The sequence below is a fragment of the Myotis brandtii genome, unplaced genomic scaffold, assembly GCF_000412655.1.
Source record: "Myotis brandtii unplaced genomic scaffold, ASM41265v1 scaffold123, whole genome shotgun sequence".
Lineage (NCBI taxonomy): Eukaryota > Metazoa > Chordata > Mammalia > Chiroptera > Vespertilionidae > Myotis > Myotis brandtii.
The window spans coordinates 11,777,053-11,786,587 of NW_005354291.1; the positions used below are offsets into that span (position 1 = coordinate 11,777,053).

General features: G+C 37.9%; 1 long non-coding RNA gene across 1 annotated transcript in view; it reads left to right on the forward strand.

Moving 5' to 3' along the window:
* Nucleotides 1-2,867, forward strand: part of LOC106724883 — a 30,502-nt gene extending 27,635 nt beyond the window's left edge. The window contains exon 3 of the long non-coding RNA XR_001360719.1: nt 2,614-2,867. This is a non-coding gene — a long non-coding RNA (uncharacterized LOC106724883). The remainder of the gene's footprint in view (nt 1-2,613) is intronic.
* The last annotated feature ends 6,668 nt before the right edge of the window (nt 2,868-9,535 follow it).

The window sequence follows — 9,535 nt, forward strand, 5'->3', positions numbered from 1 at the left end:
TTTGCCTTTGCCCTTGTCAGATGGAAAGGAGGATCAGTGGCACAGAAATATTTTTATAAAGAAAACAACTCTTATTATTAAATGACTTCAGTAATTATTCTTACTGTGCTACTGTGCTATTTTCGGTATTTGTGTATCACCTTGTATTTTTTATAGTATCTTCCCCTCAAGGAACTCAAAAGATCTTGCTAAAGTTCAAGGGCAAAAAAGCCATTGACCCCTCTTGTCAGAGTGGACTAGTGTCCTAAAGATCTGCAGAATCTGGGGAAGTGCCTGATGAGAAGAATGTGCCTAAAAGGGCATTCTGCCCGAGACAAGGTTCTCTCAAGGGCCCTGTGATGGGTACTGAGCAGCTGAGTCAAGTAAGGATGGGCAGAGGATCCAGTGGGAGCAGAAATGTCCCATTCAGCCTACAGAGGTTTGTTTAGGGATCTGGCCACCTGCATGCACTGGGCAGGTCTAGCCCCAGAAGACCTAGCTTTGAAGATAAAACTTCAGAGGATAAGTAGCAATTTACCAGATGGAGGTCGACTTTAGAGAGCACGTCAGCAGGAAGGAAATGAGCTTTAACTTAGAAACGTGAAAAACAAGATTGGGTTGGTGGGTGGAATGGGGACTGAGTTTATGAGACATTTTTATCCAACCTGTGTCCCCTGTAATATGGGAGCATTCAGACCAGATACACTGTTATGCCCAGAACCCTTTCTGAGTCAGCTACTCAAAGAGTGGTTCATGGACCAGTAGCATCAGCACTTATTGGAAGCTTGTTAGAAACAGAATCACAAACCTTATTCTAGACCCACTGAGTCAGATGCCCAGTAAATAATATAATTACTATTACTTCGTGTTTTTTTTAAGAACTAAGTCATTCTTTTTCTTAAAAAAATGAGTCTTGGTTTGCTCATTATTATTATTATTTTTTAAATCATGTAGATAGTAGTTATAATAAAGACCAGGTAGAAATAGTCTCTTAAAAAAATAGAGCCCACTCTTGCCCTTTGGACTCAAACACTAATAAAACAAATTATTGAGTTATTTATTACATTCATGAGTTACTTAAATTCCAGTTTATGGCAGGAAGCTATGTATAAATACTCTCATTTTTTATTTAATGAGTAATGAAGATGATAAATTAATGGCTTTGTAAGATAAAGATATCATTATTGAATGGGTACTGTGTGTGTAATTCTTTACATACTTCACTTATTTTCCATACTTCAACCAACCTTAATTTATAAATGAACAATTAAAGGTTATAGACATTAAGTTGCTTACGTAAGATCATGCAGTTATTGCTTTGTAGTTAATATCTAAACACATACTTGAATCCGAATCCCACATTATTTGCCTTTCCCTACAAGTACTCCTAATGAACTTTAGATTTTTTAAACTCTTCTGTGACCTGGCCAGTTATTGTTGTTTTTTCCTTTTGATCTTGATTGTCAAAATGGAAAGGTCCTATTCTACCTGATTTCATCTTTTCTACTTAAAGAAAACAATTTTTAAAAATACTGATTGTACTTTCAGTGAAAATGGTAGTGAGAATTATTCTTACATTATTTCTTTTCTTTTTTTCTTTTCTTCTTTTTCGATTCTTTGTCCTTCCTTCTTCCCTTCCTTCCTTTGTTTTAATAACACTTAGTTGCTTGATTTTACTCACCAGAATCAAGTTAGACTAAAACACATATACTATTTTAAGAGAAAAAAAGAAGCCTAGTTTCATAGCTCCAATAAAGCCTGCAGGCATCTCAAAACAATATGCATTACAACTTCAAAGAAGAAAGATATTGAGTGGTGAGAATTTAAACATATCACAGGGACTTTCAGGTGGCTACTTTACGATGTGAAACACACTTTTAACTTAAAAAGCAAGATTTTTATAACCTAAGCTGTCTCTTTATGCATTCATAAAACCATGGAAATTTTATGGAAAAATAAATCTTTCCTTTAGAAAAGAACTTGGAAATTTAAAAACTATAAGTTGACATTTGTTTCCCAGAGCTGATACTGAAACAGTAAACAGGAATGAAACTGCTGGATGACATTAGAGAAGCAATAATGGTAACTTTCTGAGGTCAGCCTGCTGGAAATAGGAAGTATATACTTCTGCAATTGAACTGACAACTGAAACAACTCAGGAATCCCAGGTTTGCTTAACTAGACCAGTCTGGCTGCTAACAGAGCTTCCTAACAAGTAGGCCGTGGAGCAATGGAGACCAACAGACAAGATGCCAAAGCCACCAGCAAGGCCTGCCATTGGACCCCTGAAGACCTTGCTGTGAGTGCTGGTATTATCGCTGAAACTGTACATAGCAGTGCCAAGACCTATGTGATCATTATCATATATGTATCTCATTCTGCTCCTCTGAGATTATTTTATTAACGAGTGATTGAAAAAAATATAGGACGGTGGTTAAAAACAAAATATTTGGAGTAGTTTGAGGGTTGAACTCCAGCTCTGTCATGTATTATTGTGGACATTTTGTGTTTTTTGCCAGCCCAGCATCCCCTCCTCCATCTTCTGAAAATACCACCTTCCTTTTCCCTTAAGGAACTTCTCTTCCCCTATTTTGTGTTAATAATCAAAATCCCTGCCTTTCCCCAACAAAATAGGAAGGCATGTGATCCAAGATGGGCCAAATAAATTCAATCTTCCAGAAGTTCAAACTGTGAGCCATACCAACAGCAACTGACCAGAGTTGATCATCTCTACAGTGTTTTCCTGAAGAAACTGGTCCATTAGTTCCTGTTGCTTAGATGCTTAGAATTTTTTTTATTTCTTATTCTTCCAATGATCCAGTTGTTCACTCTTGATTCTGTGAGCTTCTGCATACCCTTCCAATAATTTTCAGTTCTACTTGGGTTAACCAGAATCTCTTGTCCTTGTTTGTCACTCGAATATGCTAAATAAAGTAAATCATAACTCTAACCTTCACAGACTTCAGCAAATGTAAAACATCTGGTTTAACCTAACAGCTTTATAATAATGACTTCAAAATACTTGACAGTTAAAAAATATTATTTTGGTAACTTTGAAATACTACGTATTTAATATTTCTAAGACGTTATATGTAAAATTTGAAAATAATGCCTACTTTCCAGATTTGTGAGAATTAAATGAGAACATGTCTAGAAGATGTCTAGCACAGTGCCCCCTAGAGTAAGCAATCAATTCTATTGGTCCTTACCACTCTAGGGTCTATAAACTTGAACATCTTAGTCCCAGGCAAGTTCAAACATTAAATGAGTTATGCTAATAGTTTGTCATTTAGCAACTTCTCTGAGTTTTTGGCAATGCAGGAATGACTGCTGGATAGTTCTATTTACACTAAAAAACTGGTAATTTGAACATTTTAGTGGGACACTAATCAAATTGGCATTCAGTTAAAAAATGGATTTAACCCACCAAAAAAAAAAAAGGAACTTGTTTGAATAAGAGCATTTAAACAAGATTTTCACTTTGTAAATGAGCAGTTTTGAATTTCCCCAGAAATTTCTGGTATTTCATTCTAAATTATGAAGTAATCTAGTGGATAACATTTTTAGATTTATGTCAACCGAGCAAATGATTTATTTAGTCTTTACTGTACATATATTTTTAACATGGATGTACACATGGACACACAACAAAGCCACTCGAATTGCTCTTAACCTTTTGTAGAATATAGATGTGCAGAAAATTTTTAAAAATCTGAGATGTCCTCAGCCAATTGTTCTAATTGATTCACGTGCCTGAAGGTTTAGAGGTTTGTACAGCATTGGTCCCACTCTAGTAGGCATTTGGCATAAACACTCTTTAGGTAAAGCTTCTTTTGTTGAAACTAACATTTAAGAGTGTCATGTCATTTGTCTCTGCTTCCTCAGCTTTTAAAATTTTACCCAATGTGGAGAAAGTACATGGTGGTCTGTTTTCCCAAGAGCCTTCTGAATGAGCTAATACTACAAAAGTCATTTAGCCTGCTCTCATGAGACAGTCCAATTTTGTTAGCAGAATGAGAGGAGGAAGGTATTGTGAAAGGTACTTGTCCAACAACCATTTTCTTTTTACAAGCCAACAGAATTATGATTTCATGCAGATTCCTAAATCTCAAGGCAGGTGGTGATCTCCAGGGCATCACGTCTCATAAGTCTTAGCCAGTCATGGTAATTTGGTTCCCCATTTGCCAGTATTTGGTCTAATGTTTAATATATAACCAACTTCCAGCAGAAAAGACGTAAGGGAATCTGTTGGGTGGGGGGCGGCGGGCGAAGGGATTCTAGAACAGATTTTCTTCCTGGTTAAAAATATAGAGATTTGTGAGAAGGGCCTTTGACTCTAAACCTTTCTTCCTCTTCTTCTTCTTCTTCTTCTTCTTCTTCTCCTTCTTCTTCTTCTTCTTCTTCTCCTTCTTCTTCTTCTTCTTCTTCTCCTTCTTCTTCTTCTTCTTCTTCTCCTTCTTCTTCTTCTTCTTCTTCTCCTTCTTCTTCTTCTTCTTCTTCTCCTTCTTCTTCTTCTTCTTCTTCTTCCCCTCCTCCTCCTCCTTCAATTTTTATTGATTTAAGAGAGGAAAGGAGGAGAGATAGAAACAACAATGATGAGAGAGAATCATTGATCAGCTGCCTCCTGCACACCCACTACTGGGGATTGAGCCCACAGCCTGGGTGTGCTCTGAGCAGGAATTGAACTGTGACCCCCTGGTTCATATGTTGACGCTCAACAATGGAACCACACTGCTAGGGCTACACCTTTCTTCTTGTCTTGAAAGTAGCTAAGTGAGAACAACTTGCTTATATCTACATCACCTATTCTGTAACCACAAAGTCACAAGATGATTGAATAAAAAGCCGACGTACTAAAGATGGCAGAGTTGAAATATAAAAAGATCCTGAATCCTAGGGGTCACTTTTAGCTACTGCCCTCAAAATGGAACCACAACTGCCTTCCTATGGCCAATTTGTTAGCTGAGGGAATTAAATGTCTTCATTAATTTCTGTTACTTGCTGCTGGAAGCATTCCTAAGGGCATTAACACTTATACAACTTCTCTAAACTCCTTAATTTTAAATACTTTAAGTCACCAGACGAAAGGATTATTGTCTAACAATAAGGTGAAGAGAGGTGGGAAAGCCCTACAAATATAATCTTTTAAAAATAAGCTTGAAATTCTACTTAGTGTTTACTGCCAGATATCAAATGGCTGTTTGTATTTGCTGGAACTGGCAGAGTAAATTCCTGCTAATACAGCAAGCTGGGATGGCAGAAGGAATTTTACAAGGGCCTGTGATATGCCCTGTGATGAAAACACTCAAAATTCCTCTTAGAATTTTAGAAACAGGATAAATCAGTGACTGTTAACTTGGAACTAAAATCATTCTTCAGTATCTGCACTTTAGGAGTGGGGCATTTGTTTGCATAGGAAGTGGTACAACTTTGAAAATACATTGGATATTAAAGAATAAAAATAATTGAGAAAGATTTTATTATTATAGAGGGAAATATAGTCTCTTGAATCATGTGGCCCTTTTTCCACAGATAGAATTGTAGAAACTGTGACCATAAAGACTGCTGTACTATTGAGATGTCCTGCAGGCTTTCCATACTAGGAAGATTTCCTGAATGCATAATATCCATGTGAAGAAGTTTCTGAGGGGGAGCATGCTTTGTCAGTTAGCACAATGACTTTCATTTTTTTTTGTTCACTATGACTCATGGAAATAGATGAACATGTCTTGTATAAGTGAACATGTGTAGGTGTACACACATGATTAAAAGTTTCATATTAAGATACTTATTTTTTATTATATGATGCTCTCATATGTTCTATTCTAATCTTTCTGGGGTTTTTTGCCTTTATTTTTAATGTGTTGGTTTTAACCTATTAAACTAGTTTCACAACCAACTAATGGGTTATCACTTGTAGTTTGAAAAAGCAGTGAATCAAGATAGTTTCTGCTGCAGGTTACAGCTTCTATTGGAACTGGAACCAAAGTTTGGCTACCTGCTGCCATGAAAGCCAAACTCATGAGACAGATGCTGGTGAAGAAGGAAAGTGGCTTATTAAAGTGCCAGACACCTGAGGAGATGGGGGACTCTTGTGACAAAGTCCTTCTCAGCATCTCAGTGCAAGCAGACATTTTTATAAGGAGGTGGAGGGAAAGCAGAACAAAGAAATAAAGGGGAAGGGGTGGAAAAGTTCTCCACATGCAGACCAGCACAGCCCATTCTGATAAGGACCTCAAAACTGGTCAAGTGATGGTCTATTGTGCATCATCCTGGTCTTATCCTGGTTCTATGTCGTCCTGGTTATACAGTTGAAGTTCAGCAAATCTCCCAGAACTAGGATGACTGAAGGTCAGAGTCTGTACCTTCTGAAGTTAGTTCCTAGGATTCTTATACAAACATTCCATTTGTCTACAAGTTACATATTAGTCAGAGTCACTATTTACAGAAACAATGTCAATGGAATGGGGTGGGCTACTATTCCCCACTGTTACACTATGAATCAAACTGGCTTGTCCTACATGGAAACTTGTTGTCTTACAGAGCAGAAAGTCCAGTGATAGGGCATACTCCATGGTTGCTTATCATGTCACCTAGGTACTGTGTCTGTCTTCTGACTTCTATGGTGATAGCTTCAATCTTAGGCTGCCTTCTCTTGTAGCTTGTCATAGAGGCCAGTGTGTTGAATGTCATCAGTTATTCCTTCAGACCCACCCTCTACCCTTTTGTATCTACTCTGTGCCCAATGAGGCCCACAGCATGAATTACATGAGTATGCTCCCTCACCTGCTGACTTCTGCCTGGATCTAGTCAATGGGGAGCCCCTGAGGGAAACTGAGCAGAGAGAAGAGAAGAAAGCTGGCTCTCTCCCTGTGAGGGAGTTGTGCTGACAATGTTCCTTAATGAAAGTTCACTGCTCTTCTCAAGGTGGCCCTATCTCCACCGTACTCTCCAGGTTCTAGGAACCTTGGTCCATGTGCTTTTGAGCACAGGGGTGATGAGAGCGCTGCTACAATTCATCCTGGGGTGGAATCATATTTATAGATAGACCTTGTCACCTTTTCTGATTTTTCCTTAGTTACTGATAGGAAGGTGCCAAGTAGACCAGAGAATAGAAAGAACAACTGATTCTGTGGCCACACAGTAGTTGATTTAGCCAAAGTATCCTGGATCAAAAGGCACTGAAACAGCTCGCTCTGTGCTGTGTTCTGCTTCAGCCTCTAGAAATTCTCTGGATGATGACACAGGGTTGAGCTATTCCTTCTGGGGCTTCATGTTTAGTTCAGATGGAATCCACTGAGACCCGGGTCCCTGCGGTTAGGCTGACAGTGGTTGCTCTCCCATGTTGGTTCATCAACCAACATCTTCCCGAGGCTTCTCCAAGCTTAGCCATTGCTGTTCTGTATTCACCACTCCTCCATAGAGGAAGTTATTTCTCTAGCCATTGTCATTTCCCCCTGTGCTTCACTTCTCCCCATCCATCCTTCTCCCAAGGAATATTTTCACCTGTCTTCTTAGAAAGCTTTTATTTGTGTGAGTAGATGACAATAAATTCTGGGATTGTTACTCAGTCCTGTAGGTTTTTTGTAACTTAATGAAGCAAGTAAAGGTTTATAGCAATTGTTTGTATTCTCACAGTGTATAAAGGCATTTCTCTTGCCCCTAAAATTGGGTAATGCAGGTGGAGTATTTCAGGCACACAGAGTGCAGTCAGGAGGGCTGTAGAATCAGGACATATTTGGAAAAATGTTGATTTCCATACAGGACAAAGACATTCAACATCTGTTCAAGTTCTCTCTAGTATCTATCTATCTATCTATCTATCTATCTATCTATCTATCTATCATCTATCTTTAATTTATCCATCCAACCATCTATCTATCCATCCCTCCAGCTATCCAGCCAGAAGGACATATTTGGAAAAATGTTGATTTCCATATAGGACAAAGACATTCAACATCTGTCCAAGTTCTCTCTAGTATCTATCTGTCTATCATCTATCTATCTATCTATCTATCTATCTATCTATCTATCTATCTATCTATCATCTATCTTTAATTTATCCATCCAACCATCTATCTATCCATCCCTCCAGCTATCCAGCCAGCCACTTACCTACTTATTTATGTAAATAACAGCTTCTGGGTAACTATGGCTCATTGTTTTCATGCAGAGAGCATATTTCAAAAAAGTGGGTTTATTCCTTTTTTAAAAAAATCAATCATAAAATTATCTTCCAGATTGTTTAGAGCGAGTAAAGAACAGTGATGTTAGTTTGGAATGCTGGGTCCTTAGGGCAGGCACCTAGCTGGAGACCAGTGATACTACCTGCACTTAGTTTTGCTGAAGTTTCTGCCTGGGTCTGGTTCACTGCTGGGCCACGGGTGGTGACTTCTCTGATATGTCATTTCATAACCTGTTCGCAGAATAAAGGTTGCAGGAGAGAAAGGTATTAGAATCCTTTCTACTTACCCTTCTAGAGACATTGCAGTAAAGATACTTTTTAAAGGGGATCTTTCACGTCAGAAATGGATTCAGGTTTTGTGGAACCTTAGGATTATACAACTCTGTAGATCTTGTTTAAGAAACAGCATATGAAAGTGGTTATGAAAATACTTATTTAGAATTAGAAAAGAATTCTCAATAAATTATAATTAAAAAATGCAAGTATCACAAACATTGCAGAATCCAGAAAACAATGTAATATTAATTAACTGCTTGACACATCTCTATAGTACCTTCTTTCTATATTTTAGCTTTGTACTCTTGATTTTTCTTCTCATATGCTAATGACTTTTAAAGATAATTTTTCATGAATAAAATAGAAAGGTTATTCAATCTCCTAGTATATTTAATTGGAATTTTTTTTTATTGATAACTGGGATGAATAAAACATTCTGAACTTTCCTTTAGCTGGACCCACAAAAATCCAGGTAGCCAGTCCAACTCCACCGGACAGCAGAGGAATTCTGTTGGAGGAAATGTTTGTGTGGATCAATCCAGAAGTCTTAACAAATTGCAGAAAGTGTAAAAAAAGGAATCCTCCTTATTTGTGAATTCTGTATTTGTGGATTTGCCTACTCATTAAATTTATTTGTAACTCCAAAATCAATGTTTGCAGCACTTTTGCAGTGATTCATGGACATGTACAGAGCAGCGAAAAAAATTGAGTTGCCCAATGTGCCCGCTCCCAGCTGAGGGTGATGGAGGCAAGGCTCTGCATTCTCGCTTCAGCTCTCGTGCTCTGAACAATTGTCTGTTTTGCAGTCTACTTAATGCCAGACTTTTTACATTTTTGTGCTTTTTGTTGATTTTGCTGTTTGAAATGTCCTTGATGCTTGGTGCTGAAGTGCTGGCTGGTGTTCCCAAGTGCAAGAAGGCTGTGATATGCCTTATGGAGAAAATACATTGTGTTATTTATTTTATTGTTCATCCTCACCCAAGGATATATTTTTTAAAAAATTGATTTTGGAGAGAGAGGAAGGGAGGAAGAGTGAGAGAGAAACATCAGTTAACTCCCATATGCACCGGACTGCAACCTAGGACTGTGCCCTGA